The sequence below is a fragment of the Sus scrofa genome, chromosome 6 (assembly GCF_000003025.6).
Source record: "Sus scrofa isolate TJ Tabasco breed Duroc chromosome 6, Sscrofa11.1, whole genome shotgun sequence".
Lineage (NCBI taxonomy): Eukaryota > Metazoa > Chordata > Mammalia > Artiodactyla > Suidae > Sus > Sus scrofa.
The window spans coordinates 17,490,827-17,504,805 of record NC_010448.4 but is presented as its reverse complement, the minus strand read 5'-3'; the positions used below and the strand labels follow the sequence as shown (position 1 = coordinate 17,504,805).

The 13,979-nt window shown below is 46.7% G+C and overlaps 1 long non-coding RNA gene across 1 annotated transcript; it reads left to right on the top strand.

The window, feature by feature from the left end:
* LOC110260921 lies at window positions 3,185–13,436 on the top strand. The gene is made up of 3 exons (XR_002344539.1): window positions 3,185–3,636; window positions 7,816–7,897; window positions 8,406–13,436. It is a non-coding gene; the product is annotated as an uncharacterized LOC110260921 (long non-coding RNA).

Here is a 13,979-nt window from a genome sequence, read left to right as displayed (position 1 = left end):
TGGAATATTATTCAGCATTAAAAAGGAGTGAAACACTGACGTAGGCCACAACATTATGCTAAGTGAAAGATACCAAGTGAAGAAACACAGATCATAGGATTCTGCTTCTATGAAATGTCCAGAATAGGCAGGTTTATAGAAACAGACATTGCCAGGAGGTGGGGGAAGGGGAAATGGAGAGTGACCCTGCTGGGTACAGGGCTCCTTTTTGAGATGATGAAGATGTTCTGAACTAAGCTAGTGGTGCTGGTCTCACAAATTTGTGAATATACTAAAAACCACTGAATCGTAGGCCTTAGAAGGGTGAATCTTATGGTATTTGAATTATATCTTCATAAAAATGTGGATAAGAACACAGTATCCTTATCCATCACCACTTTATTCAGAACACATGTATTTAGTATCTAAAGACGCGGCAGACGTTCCTTCGCCCATCGTTGGGGACAGTGGTCCATGAGTTAGACGTGGCCCTTGTGCTGACCAGGACCCCAGTCAGGTAACCAATGGCACACTTAAGTAAGGTCACTGAGGAGAGTTTAATGAAGGAACTATTTGCAGAAGTGTGGGCAGGGTTAAGAGATCCCTGGGGAAGGGATGATGAGGCACTTTGGGTTGGCAACAGATGGCAGAGCTCACCCCCAGGGCCTGGGAAGACAAGGGTAAGAGTGGTTACCAGAACCCCGCAGAGCTGTGGGAGCAGGCTGCTGCGTGGGCGCTGTGGTGGGGGGGTGCCCCCACCCCACCATCCACTGTCCCGGGAATGTGGGAGCTTGGGCAACAAAGTCCCCATCAGTCAGCCTCCCGAGGGTTAGAGGAGAGGGGAGCAGACTGGGCAGTAGCTCTGGAAAAGCAAATGGAGACTGTCTAGGCGTCTCTACTCTCATGGACTTTAATTTTTAATTTTTTTAATCCTCATGGGCTTCATGTTTCAAGTAGGGAGACACAGAGCAAGATAAAACAATTACAGAATGTGATCAGCAAACAGGCTGACGTGAAAGAGGGCATCTCAGGGTGGGAGTGGCTGGGCTGGGGGTGGGCGCTTTGGATGTGCTGCCTGGGGAGGTCTTTCCAAGGAGGAGGTGCTGTTTAGCTGGGACCTAAAGGATGAGCCCCGAGGGGATGGAGGTGCCATGGACTGAGACAAGAAGCCTGGAGGAGAATCAGATTTGGGGAAATCAGGAAACTCCTCTGGGGTATATTAAAGATAGAATATATCCAAACACGGGAAAAACAACAGCTCAGGGCGGAGCAAGACTCCAGGGGACTCTCAGAGAGGCTGAGCAGGAGAGGCGATGGCTGCAGGCTGACACCCAGTGCCTGCCTCTCGGAAGCCAGGACGTGTGTGGACTGCACCCTCCCTGGAGGTTACACCAAGTGCTGGCACAGCGTGCTGGCTCTTGGCCTGCCCGCCTGCTCGTGGGGCTCCTTCCAGCATTTATCGGGCCTTCTGCCATGTCCCAGGTCCTCCCGTTGCGAAGGCAAGAAGGGCCAGGGGAAGGGAGTGTCCCTTCTGAACACCAGATGCGACACATAGCCTTAAATAGGCAGCAGCTCCAGTCTGGGGTGGCCATAGGGAGATACCTGGGTCTGCCAGCCATGAAGGGTCCAAAATCTACTTAGAAAGGCACCCAGGCTTGTGATGAACACTGTGGCTCCCAGAGCACCCAGAGGAAAAGGCAGGCCCAACTTCCCGGCTGGAGCCAGGTCAAGGAATCAGGAGAGAATGGAGTCTCAACCACTATGTTCTTTCTCACCTGTCTGGTCTCGTGGCAGCAGCCAGCAGCCCACCTTCTAGCCCACACATCTCTGTATTTTCTGCCATAAAGCTTTCTCGCCTCTGGCTCTCTGCCCAGCCAGTTGCCCACAGACTGGAAAACAAAGGCTCAAAGCCTTCCCTGGAGACCTGGGCTTAAGGGATGGGCCTTGGGCAGGCTGGGCGGATGCTCTGTTGATTTTTTTTTTTTTTCCAAGTGCAGAGAATGTGACAGCCAATTCCTGTTGGAAATAGCTTTTGTTTTCTTTGGCGCACAAAGCACTTTTCCTTTCTCGTGATTGTTTCATTTCAGGTCATGTTTAGGATGGAGAGGATTCGCTAACCTAATTGCCTGCAGTCCAGATCCATGGTTCTTAACCTTTTAGGGCAGAGATTCTATCGCAACTCTGGTAAGAATAAAGGACCCTCTCCCTAAAACGTACATACACATATGCACACAAATCCCCCCAATTTAATACTGACTGACCACTGATCCCAGCAGGTTAAGATCCTCTGGGTTACTGAGGGTGAGTCCTTTCTGCTCCCCTCCCCCTCCAGCTTTCTTTTTCAGTCTAGATCTTAAAATTCCCTTTCTTTAGCCCTTCTCAGGGGCCAGCATTTCTTGCCTGGCTCCTGCCGGAATTAATCCCATGTGTCCAGCCTGCTGAGGAGCAGAAGCTCTGGCTAGATTTGGGCTGCCTCTGGTTCGAAGGCTCCAGTCCAGTAGTGCTCTAATTTTTCAGGCAGCAGAATACTCCAGTGGGATTTGTAAAATCTCTGTCTCATCCAGCCTTCGCTACTACAGAAGAGCCAGGGGGGCCAGGGTCCCGGCAGATTCTAGAAGGGGTGGCACAGCTCTGGATGAGACCAGGGAGACAGGCGTTGTCTGGTTTTGTTAAATTCCAGAAGCAAATCACTTTGCCAAAAATGCCAAAAATGAAAGGACTGTCTAGACACTTACACACTAGAAGCTCAAATATGAAGAAGGACCATCCTAAGGACCATTGATTTATGCCTCAATGGCGAGACAAAAGGGTTCCTTTACTTAACAGACGACAGACATGGATCGCATCCCTTCCCTGTGTCAAGCAATGTTCTAGGCCCCGGGGTGCATAGTGAATAAGAGAGACAGAGAATCTTTGATAGTGACAAACACAAGGGTGAAAATAAAATACAGGGAAGGGATAGATGTGATGGTGGAGGGGCCTGGATCAGGGATGTCTCTGAGAAGCAGACTCTTTTTTTTTTTTTTTTTTTTTTGTCTTTTGTCTCTCTTTTTTGTTGTTGTTGTTGTTACTATTTCTTGGGCCGCTCCCGCGGCATATGGAGGTTCCCAGGCTAGGGGTTGAATCGGAGCTGTAGCCACCGGCCTACACCAGAGCCACAGCAACGCGGGATCCGAGCCGCGTCTGCAACCTACACCACAGCTCACGGCAACGCCGGATCGTTAACCCACTGAGCAAGGGCAGGGACCGAACCCGCAACCTCATGGTTCCTAGTCGGATTCGTTAACCATTGCGCCACGACGGGAACTCCAGAAGCAGACTCTTGAAGCATCCGTTTGGAGGTGGAGAGCTCCAGGTTGGGCTGTGTTGGGGGTGGGGGGGAACAGCTGCTGCAAAGGCCCTGGGGCTGGAACAATACAGTCTGCCTGCGGAAAAGGAAAACACATGTGGCTGGTGCAGCATGAGGGAGTGGAAAGGTCGGCTGGGGCCGAGAGGTAGGCAACGGATCGACCCCTTCCGGCTTTGCTGGAAAGACGTGGAGCAGGCGTCCGCAGGGATTGGATTTGCATTTTAGGGCCGCCTCCGAGCGAGGAAGTGCATTCTGGGAGAGCAGGAGAGAGGGGTGGATGGCGCGTGGCTGCCGGGCACCCGGTCCAGGTGAGCGGGAGGTGGTGCTCGGACCTCTTGGTGGCAAGACAGAAGGGTTCGCCCGTGAGCACAGTTGGTTCACGTCACTTTATTTATAACAATTCAGGGCCCTGGAGCCCTGGTGGGAGCTTTACTGCGTGGAGGGACCAGAGTTACAGCGTTCTTGCCTGTCTAAGGTTTCCTCAGTGCACCCTTCAAGGAAAAGCAGCAACAAAAATACAAATCCCCCTTCAGAGAAAGTTGCTTGGCTGTTTTTGCCTGGGCAGAATGTTAATCTCCTTGGCAGGCAGGAGGAGGGGAGGAGAGCTGGTATGTATTAAGTGCTGACTGCATACCTTGTTTTCATCTAATCCCGCAATAACCCTACAAGGCTCCTGTTATTAGCCTCTTTTTTTTTTTTTTTTTTTTTTGAGCTGAGGGAACTGACGTTCAGAGAGGTGAGGTAAATTGCACAAGGTGACATAGCTAACATGTGACAGAGCTGGGTTCCAAACCCCAGGTCTGTGTGATTCCAGTTCTTTCCACACCATCCCAGGTGAATACACTGAGGAAGCTTTAACGACCTTGAGGCTCTTGGGGTTTTAGCTATTCCTGGGGTGACAACTAGGCCTCGTTAGGCGTCCACTGATTTCTTCAGACCATGCGTGTGCCGAGGGCAGTGATAGTGAAGACTAGCCTTTTCTTGATGGTTAGCTTTAATGATGAATCTAAGGGAGAAAGAAGGAGTTTGGGTTTTGAGATAGACAGGCTCATTAATGCACAATAAGTCAATTAGAGTGAAATCAATTAGGGCTGGTGGAAAGTAGAACTTCTGCCACCTGGCTTGACCCTTTTGAAATGAGAGACTGATGGTGGATGCCAGTATTTCATGGAGGTGCAACTCAGGGACACAGACCCCAATGACAGAGAAATTCTCTGCTTTATATCCTGTCCCTGCTGCTCTGTGGCCAGTTGCTGGGTAGGATGGCTCTGGAGAGTTCTGGAGAGTTCTGGAGGGTTCTGGAGGGCCCCAGTGTTTCCAGCAAGACCTCTGGCCTCAGGTCCTCACAGCCTTAGGACTCTGTGTCACCAGAATTTCTAGAGGTCTTGGGCCTTCCATGACAAGCCAGAAGAGAGTGGGTCTTGTAGGGTCCTCCTGGCCTGACTTCCCAGGACCATCTCAGAGAGAGACTGGGGCCCCATTCCCGGTGACTGCACAGAGGAAAAGCCATCCCCTCACATCCAGGGTTACACCCAGAGGAACATGACTCTGTGCTGCTCTCTTTGGTGCTTTAAGCAGTTGGTAGTGTGCACACCCCTGACTAGACTGCAGGCTTCATGCAGGAAGGACTGTGTCTTCTTTTTTCTCTCTTATTGTTTCCGCTGTGCTTGAATGCACGAGCAGAGATCGACAGACTTTGTCTTTACCTTCTAGGATTTGACATTTCAGCTGAAATTATAATCCTATAAAAAGGAAACTGAGGCATTAAGAAGAGTATGTTTTCTGGAATTTCCATTGTGGCTCAGTAGAAACGAATCTGACTGGTATCCATGAGGATGCAGGTTCAATCCCTGGCCTCGCTCAGTGGGTTAAGGATCCGCAGTTGCCATGAGCTGGGGTGTAGGTCACAAACGTGGCTTGGATCCTGAGTTGCTGTGGCTGTGGTATAGGCTGGCGGCTATAGTTCCCATTCGACCCCTAGCCTGGGAACCTCCATGTGCCGAGGGTGCAGCCTTAAAAAGGCAAACGAAAACAAACACGCACAAGGAGTATTACTCAACCATAAAAAAAAGAAATACTGCCATTTGCAACAACATGTACAGATCTAGAGATTATCATTCTAAGTGAAGTAAACCAAAGACAAATATCATGTATTATCACATGTGGAGTCTAAAGAAAATTATACAAGCGAACTTATATACAGAAATAGAACCACAGACATAGAAAACAAACATATGGTTACCAAAAGGGGAAGAGGGGGGAGGGATAAATTAGGAGTTTGGGATTAACATATACACATAACTATATATAAAATAGATAACCAACAAAGGCCTGCTGTATAGTGCAGGGAACTATACTCAATATTTTCTAATAACCTATAAGGGAAAAGAGTCTGAAAAAGCATGTATATAAAATAAATAAAAATTTTAAAACAAAGAAAAAAGAACAGTATGTTTTTTTAAATTTATTTTATGGACATACAGTTGATTTACAATATTGTGTTAATTTCTGCTGTATAGCCAAGTAACTCAGTGAAATATATATGTAATTTTTCAAAATGTTTTCTATTATGGTGTTTTACGGGATATTGAACACAGTTCCCTATGCTAAACAGTAGGACCTTGTTGTTTATCCAGCCTGTAGTTAATAGTTTGCATCTCCTCATGCCCAATCCCAATCCGTCCTCCCCTCCTCCCTCCCCCTTGGCATCCACAAGTCTAAAGAGCAGTGCATTTTGAAATCAGGTAGGTCCAGCTTCCAGCAAAGATTGTAAAGCCTTGATTTTTTGGTCTGCAGAATGAGATGCTAAGGCACATCCTAGAAAGTGGCCGTAAGGAGTAAATGAGATGACACATGGAAGTGCTTAGCAGAGAGCCCAGCACATGGCATCCCGCAGAGAACATACCATTTCTGCAGCTGCCACCCATGCCTTCCATGGTACTTTGTGTTTCAGAAGGACAAGGCCAAATCCTTCACTCCCTGAGCCATGGGGGGACTCCAGGAAGTTTAAAGTGTGTGTATCTTTAAATATAACTCAAATGTAAATTCTATGAAAAATACCTTCACTCTGTGTGATGTACTCTGATAGTTTCTACTCTATTCAATTTTGTTGGGAAACAGTTGATGAAGGGGCACAGGGGTGCTTTCTGGGATGATAGACATGTTCTGTATTTTGATTTAAGGTGGTGGCGGCAGGGGTGTTTTTGTCCAAAATCACTGATTTCATGAGTTCCCGTTGTGGCTCAGCTGAAACGAATCTGACTAGTATCCGTGAGGACGCAGGTTCGATCCCTGGCCTCTCTCAGTGGGTTAAGGATCCGGCGTTGCTGTGACCTGTGGTGTGTACGTCACTAGGTCACGACATGGCTCGGATCCTGCATTGCTGTGGCTGAGGTGTAGGCTAGCGGCTACAGCTCCTATCCAACCCTAGCCTGGGAACTTCCATATGCCGTGGATGTGGCCCTAAAAAGCAAAAAAGCAAAAAAAAAAAAAAAAAAAAAAAAAAAATCACTGACCTCTACATTAGAATGGTGACATTTTATTGCATATAAATTACATCTCAATAGATTTGCTACTCTCCAAACTACTTTTTTATTGAGATACAATTCACATTCCATAAAATTCATCCTTTAAAAGTGCACAATTTGGTTATTTTCCTTAATTCACAAAGCAACCATCATTACTATCCGGAACGTTTTCATCACAACAAAAGTAACCCTGCACTGGAGTTCCCATTGTAGCACAGCAGAAACGGAGCCAACTAGGAACCATGAGGTTGCCGGTTCAATCCCTGGCCTTGCTCAGTGAGTTAAGGATCTGGCGTTGCCGTGAGCTGTGGTGTAGGTCACAGACAAGGCTCGGATCCTCCTTTGCTGTGGCTGTGGTGTAGGCCAGCAGCTGTAGCTCTGATTCCACCCCTAGCCTGGGAGCCTCCATATGCCGAGGGTGCGGCCCTAAAAGCAAAAAAAAAAAAAAGTAACCCTGTACCCATTAACAGTCACTCCCCATCCCCCCAACCCTAGCCCCGGCAACGTTAATCTGGTTTCTGTCTGTGGATTTGCCGGTTACAGTCCTGGGGGGCCAGGATTACAGTCTTTGTAGCTGCACCAGTGCTGCCCTCTCAGGAGAGGGGACATTCACCCCCACCCCCAAAACTTGGATTTCTCTTTTGGTCCAGGAGCATCATCGACACCTGTAGGTGACGCACACACTCTCTCCCCCCTTTTTCCTACACCCTCCTCAGGCCCACCTGATCCTCTGGAAACGCCCCTCACTCACTCACTGCCCTCCTGTGGGAGACGTAGACACTGGAGCTCCCAGTGGGGAGTGGGAAACCCATCACAGAAATGCAAAAAAAGAGGCTTGTGTCCAGCAAGGTGGGGACTGAAAGTGGATTTGGACCTGGGGTTGGACAAGAGGTGGAAGCAAGGGGGATGCTACCTGGAGGTGACTCATGCCCCATGTCCCTGCCTCTCTCCCACCCCAAGGCTCCACCTAGACGTGCTCTACCTTCATCCCCCTGCCTCTGAAAGGCCGCGTGGACAGGAGGCCCCCCGAGGAAGGGCAAAGGTGAGAAGTAAAGAACTGCCTGTGCAGCGTCAGCGAGGATGGGACTGACCTGACCAACTGATGCTGGCTCTGCTCTCACCTGGAAACTGGTGTGACACAGGGGTTTTCAAAAGAGACGTGGAGGTGTTATCAAGGGCCATTGGAGAGCTAAGAGAAAGATGTCTTGGAGCTTGAGAAGCCTCTTTTCCCAGCTGTTGTCAGTAGGAAGGGAGGTGGGACTCTGGTGGTGTCTAAGGAATGAATGCACCTGACAAGATAAAATGTCTTGAGATGGGTTAGGCCCACTGCAGAGCATGAGTGCCCGTGATCCTGTTATAGAGGTATTATGTGTGATTGTCCATAACAGACCCAAGTCTGGAAGGCATCTCACGAACCTGCCAATAGTAACCTTCAGGGAAAGAAATGTACACTGTCACTATTTAAAAAAAATTTTTTTACAATTGTATGCTACTTGTATAATGTAAAAAAGAGATATATTTAAATTTATTTTTAATCCATTTTTAAATAGGTAGAATGGAGTTTAATTTCCATTTTAAATTCACGTGGAAAATTTCTCTCTGATCATCTGCAACTGAGGATCTGAAATTGTTATCTGCAAAGACACCTACTCCCCATGCCATAGGTAAGCAATGCTCCTAATTTTTTTATGTATCCTTCCAGAATTTCTTTATGCATATATATGTTAATTTGGCTAGAGATTCTTCTTCTTTTTAAAAAATTTTTTATTAGAGGATAGTTGATTTACAATGTGCTAATTTTGGATAGAGATTCTTAATACAGCTTTTTTGGAGCTCTATCTCTAGGAAGGAAATTAGTCGAAACCCAATGACATAGGGCTCTGAAGATTTCCCCTAATCAAGCGTATGTATGGGGGGCGAGTGGGCATGAGGTACACCTCTCTGAAGGGGGAGAGCTTTGAAACATGAATATGTAAAACAGTAATTGATAAAGCTCATTACGAAGTGGCCAAGGAATGCACTAAAGAGGAAAGTTGCCCCAAATCTCTCTACCCCCAAATAATAATAATTCATATCAATTGAATATCACATCTGGGCCAGTGAGGTCCAGGAGAACTTTATGTGATAGTGGAAATATTTTCTCTGCTGTTTACCATAACCACTTATGCCTGTGGAGTGCTTGAAATGTGGCTAGTGCAACTGAGGATCTGAAATTGTTTATTTTACTTAATTTTAACTTAAATATACCCAGCCACGTGTGTCTAGTGCCTGTTGTACTGGGTAGCGCAGCTCTAGACCCTTTGCAGTGCGTATGTGTTAGTGGAAGAATGTAAAGAGGCCGGCGAGGCCGACTATTTTAGCACTGCCTGCCAGAAGCCTCAGAAGTGTGATTACTAATTAGCCTAGGAATCCTGCTTGTGGGAATTATCTTAAAGTAATGGTTATGAATTTGCTCAAACCTAGCTCTGAGAGTATTTATTAACATGAAAAACCAGAACATTGTAGAAAAATGTTTATTGATGTGGGAATGTGTTCACAACTGTCTGTTAAGTGAAAGGCAGGTTGTAAGGCAGGATGATTTCATTAAAATATAAAGAGCCTAGAAAGATATACTGCAAACTGCTCAGTAAATGGCAGGTACTCAGTAAATATGTGTTGATGAATGAGTAAAGGTTAATAAGAGCACTGAGTGGTGAGATGATGCGTGAGTTTATATTTTTCTTCTGCTCCCTTATTTATATTTTCTAACTACCCATGGTAAATACATATATATACCTTTGTAAGAAGAAAAACATGTATTGAGAAGTATAGTTGCTGGGTCGTAATATTTCAGAGCTGGAAGGAACTTTGGAGACAAAGGCACACATGGCCAGTTAATGGCAGAAACCCAGATTTCTCAACTATACACAAACATCTTCCGAGCCAAGGAGAAAAGATTGCTGGATGGTCTCCTGTCCTGGACTGTCCCTGGCCAGGACAGAGGCTCTCAGCATGGCAATTCAGGAGTGGATTTAGAGAAGAAGGAACAAAGGGTATCATGCTTCTCAACAAGATACAAAACAGGATGAAAAATCTCACTAATAAACTCTGGGCATCATGATGAGGCTTTAGCTGGGCCTGCTTCCCCCCAAAGCCCCCTCACTGGCGAATTCTTCCAAACATTTTAAGAGGAATTAATCTGATCTTTCTCAAATTCTTGCAAAAATTAGAAGAGGAGGGAACATTTCCAAACTCATTTTACGGCATTAGTCTTACTCTGATACCAAAACCAGACAAAAACACCACCAGAAGAGAACATTATAGGCCAGTATCCCTGATGAACATACATACAAAAATCCTCAACAAAATACTCACAAACTGAGTTCAACAATAAAAGGATCATACGCCATGATCAAGTGGACTTTTTTCCAGGGATGCAAGGATGGTTCAACATATGCAGATCTATCACTGTGATACAGCACATTAACAAAACAAAGGATAAAAGCCATATGATCATCTCAGTAGATGCAGAAAAAAACATTTGACAAGATTCAACATCCATTTATGCTGAAAACTCTCAACAAAGTGGCTATAGAGGGAATGCATCTCAACATAAAGCCGTATGTGACAAGCCCACAACTAACATCATACTCATTGGTAAAAAACTGGACGTTTTCTTTCTAACATCAGGAGCAAGACAAGCATGCCCACTCTTGCAGCTTTTATTCAGCATAGTATTGGAAGTTGTAGCAAGAACAATTAGGAAGCTATATTATCTTCATAATTTTTCTGATTATCTAAAACGATTCTACAAAATAAGGGTCTATTAAAACATTAATAATCTAGGCCCTTCTCTCAAGGAATGAAGTAGCTGGAGGCCTGAATTCCAAGTTGGTTTCCTGGGTTCAAACTTTGGTTCCACCAGGACCTGGCAGCGGGCCCTAGAGAGGGCCCTTTTGGTGGCCAGTTTCTTCTTCCATCAAGTGGGGTAATACGCAGACCTACCTCACGGGGGCGCTGTGAGAACCAAATGAGATACTTGGTACAAAATGTCAGTAACACCCCGTTTCCATTTAGAAATCAAGGCAGATAATAAAGGGGTTGAGAGCATGCATTTACGACCAGACAGTCTGGATTCAAATCCTGGTTCCTCCAGGGCCTGCTCATAAAATTGTGGGCTGGTCATTTGTTCTAAGCCTGTTTCCTTAGCTATCAAATGGGATGAATAGCACCCACCCACAAGGGGGGTTGGGAGGATTGATTGGGCCCCTGCGTGCAAAGCACCAGCACAGTGTGTGTGCAACATAAGCATTTGACCCGTCGGAGCTCAGCGAGGAAAGTAGTTGTGCAGCAAGAATCCAAGAGGGGAGGAAATAAATATGAAGGCTTCCCCCAGGAGGCGGTAGAAAGGGGCCCACTCTGGCTTCTGCACTGGGGCAGCTGATTGGCCCACTTGACGGTCCTCCCAGGTCCTGTGTGACCTCTTCTTCCACCCCGTGAGGTCCTCTCAGGTCCCCAGCATTGGAACAAAGCCTCGGTCTGCTGTTCTGCTCCTGTTCTCTTTCTGAACTCTGATTCGGCCCTTATCTCAGCCAGCTTTGCCCTGCTTGGCTGCCTGTCACATTCAATTCCATTCCAGGGCTTTCATCCTGCCCTCGGCCGAGTGTCCCTGAGTCTGAGGCTCTGGGACGTAGGGCCTGGTCTCTGCTGTCCTTGGCTTACACAAGCCTGAGCACTGTGTCTGGAACACAGCAACTTCTCGGTTCATGGAGGCAGAACAGAATAAAATAATTGCAAAGCCAATTTCCAGGCCTTGATGTAGCTGGGTTTCAAGGCACTGAGACACAAGGGTACGCTTCCCCCATCAAAACATATCTTCCTTCTCTGGATTCCCTCTAGTCCCAGATTCTACGAGTAGAACTTCTTTGCTTTGGCTTAGGCTAAATTAGGACCTCGCGCCTGATAAAAATGCAACATTTTCTCTATCATTGTCTTAGCAGGGAACAGACAGTACATTCAAAAGGGTTTAAGTGAAAAATAAAATCAGGCAATTGGTGACAGGACTATTTGCGGTGAAATGGGCAGGATGGAGGAACCATCAGGGTTGGCGAGGGGCTCTGGGACTTGTGGCGGTGGACAGTTGTTAGTGTCTTAGGGTGGAAGGGCCAAAGGGAGCCCCATGAGCGCTGAGCTGTGGAGGAGCCACCTCAAGGGGCACGAGGCTGCAGAGATGCAGCTGCTGCCCAGTGGTGTGAAGCTGCAGTGGGGATGGGACATCTCCATGCTCTTCTCCCCTTGCCCTCAGATCGCCTGGCAGTGACCTCACTGGCCAAACCCAACCAGAAGCCAGAGGGTGAGGGGGCCTGGGTAACACGGTCCCCAGCGGTCAGCCTCTCTGGAACTGAGAAAGAGAGAAGAGGAGTCTGGGTTGGGAGTGAGGGAGGAAAAGGAGAGAAAGCCTTGCGAGGTGACATATGCTAGTTTTATCAGTCGTGTACAATTCAGTGTAAATAAAGGCATCAGATCCTTCAGGAAGCACAGAGAAAGGAGACTAGGGACCAGGGTCCCGAAGTGTTAGAAAGAAAAGAGCATCACTGATGGGGAACTGATTTCCCTAACCCCGACCCCTGCTTAAAAAAAAAAAAAAAAAAGTCAAATGTTGCTTGTTTCCAGTGGTGGCCCCGGAATGTCCATATGAGAAGCCCTAAGCGTGGCCATCTGGGTGGATGGGAAACAGCCATTGCCTCTGCACAGCAAACTCTGGGGCTTTACCTAGATTTGGGTGCCTGGGAGTGGTGCTGGTGAGGATTATAGGGGCATTAAGTCTCTTCCCCGTCCCACTCTGTCAGTTCCTGAACAAAACTTGGTCATCGCAGGCCTTCTTGAGCCTCTTGGAGATGCTGAAGTACGTTGAGAGCCTGAGTCCTGGGGGATGTGACCTCTCATCTAGAAGTTGACCTTGACCACAGGTGTCCTCTTACCACACCTTCTTTGAGACCAGTGGAGCACACTCTGTGCCCTTTGCAGGAACTGCGGGGCTTTGGCAGATTATCTTCAAACTTGGTTTGAAGATAACCTGGGAAGGAGGAGAGAAATGACATCAGTGGCTAAGGCTGTGTGAAGGGCATTAGGAGAAGTGCAGGGGCCAAGGTTGAGAGTCTGAGGGTGGAATGAGGCTCTCTTGGGGTTGGGAAGGGCCAGAGATCATCGAGGGAGGGTCTCACTACTCAAATGGGGGTGCAGGGACCAGGAATACCAGTGTCACCAGCAAGACTGTGGGAAGGGAAGAATCTCTGGCTGCACTCCACACCTCCTCAATCAGGATTTGCATTTTCACAAGATCCCTGGGTGATTCTCATACATCCTTAGTTTGAGAAGCCCTGCCCAGACCCACACTTCTCAGGCATGCCTGCCTGCTCATTTCTCTTCAGTACACCGGTGAGGTTTTTCCCCTTCACAGGTATGCTGGTGCCTTTTTTGTTCAGAAAGTCATTCAGCAAACCCCGAGTGACTAGTTCAAACAAACAAACAAAGAATTCCCATATGTCCTTCATCCTATTCACATTTTGATGAATTTATTGTCTTATTCCATGTATATGTATATATGTGCATGCATTAATGTGTGTAGTTAGGAATACACAGAATTTTTTTTTTTTTTTTTTTGGCCGCACCTATGGCATGTGCAAGTTCCTGAGCCAGGGATCAAACTTCAGCGACAATGCTGGGTCCTTAACCCACTGTCCCACAAAAGAACTCCCAGAGGTCTATTCAGAATGTGTAGACACATTTACCCCTTAATGCTTTAGTCTGTGTTTCCTAAGAACAAGTGCATTTTATTACATAACCACAATATCATTATAAAATTCAGAAAAGGTAACATTGATCTAATGCTGTTATCTAAAGTTTGTATTCCAATTTCACCAATTTCCGATAATACATTTGTAGTTATTGACCCTCCACCAGGATCTCATCCAGGATAAGCATTACATTTTATAGTTAGGTTTCTTTAACCTCTTTATTCTAGAATTGCTCCTCAGTCTTTCTTTGTCTTTCATGTCCTTGTGCGTTTTCTAAACAAAAATAAATCTGGAAGCATTCTCATGGCTGTGACTTCTCTAAATGCTAACTCAAAAGAAAAAAAAAAA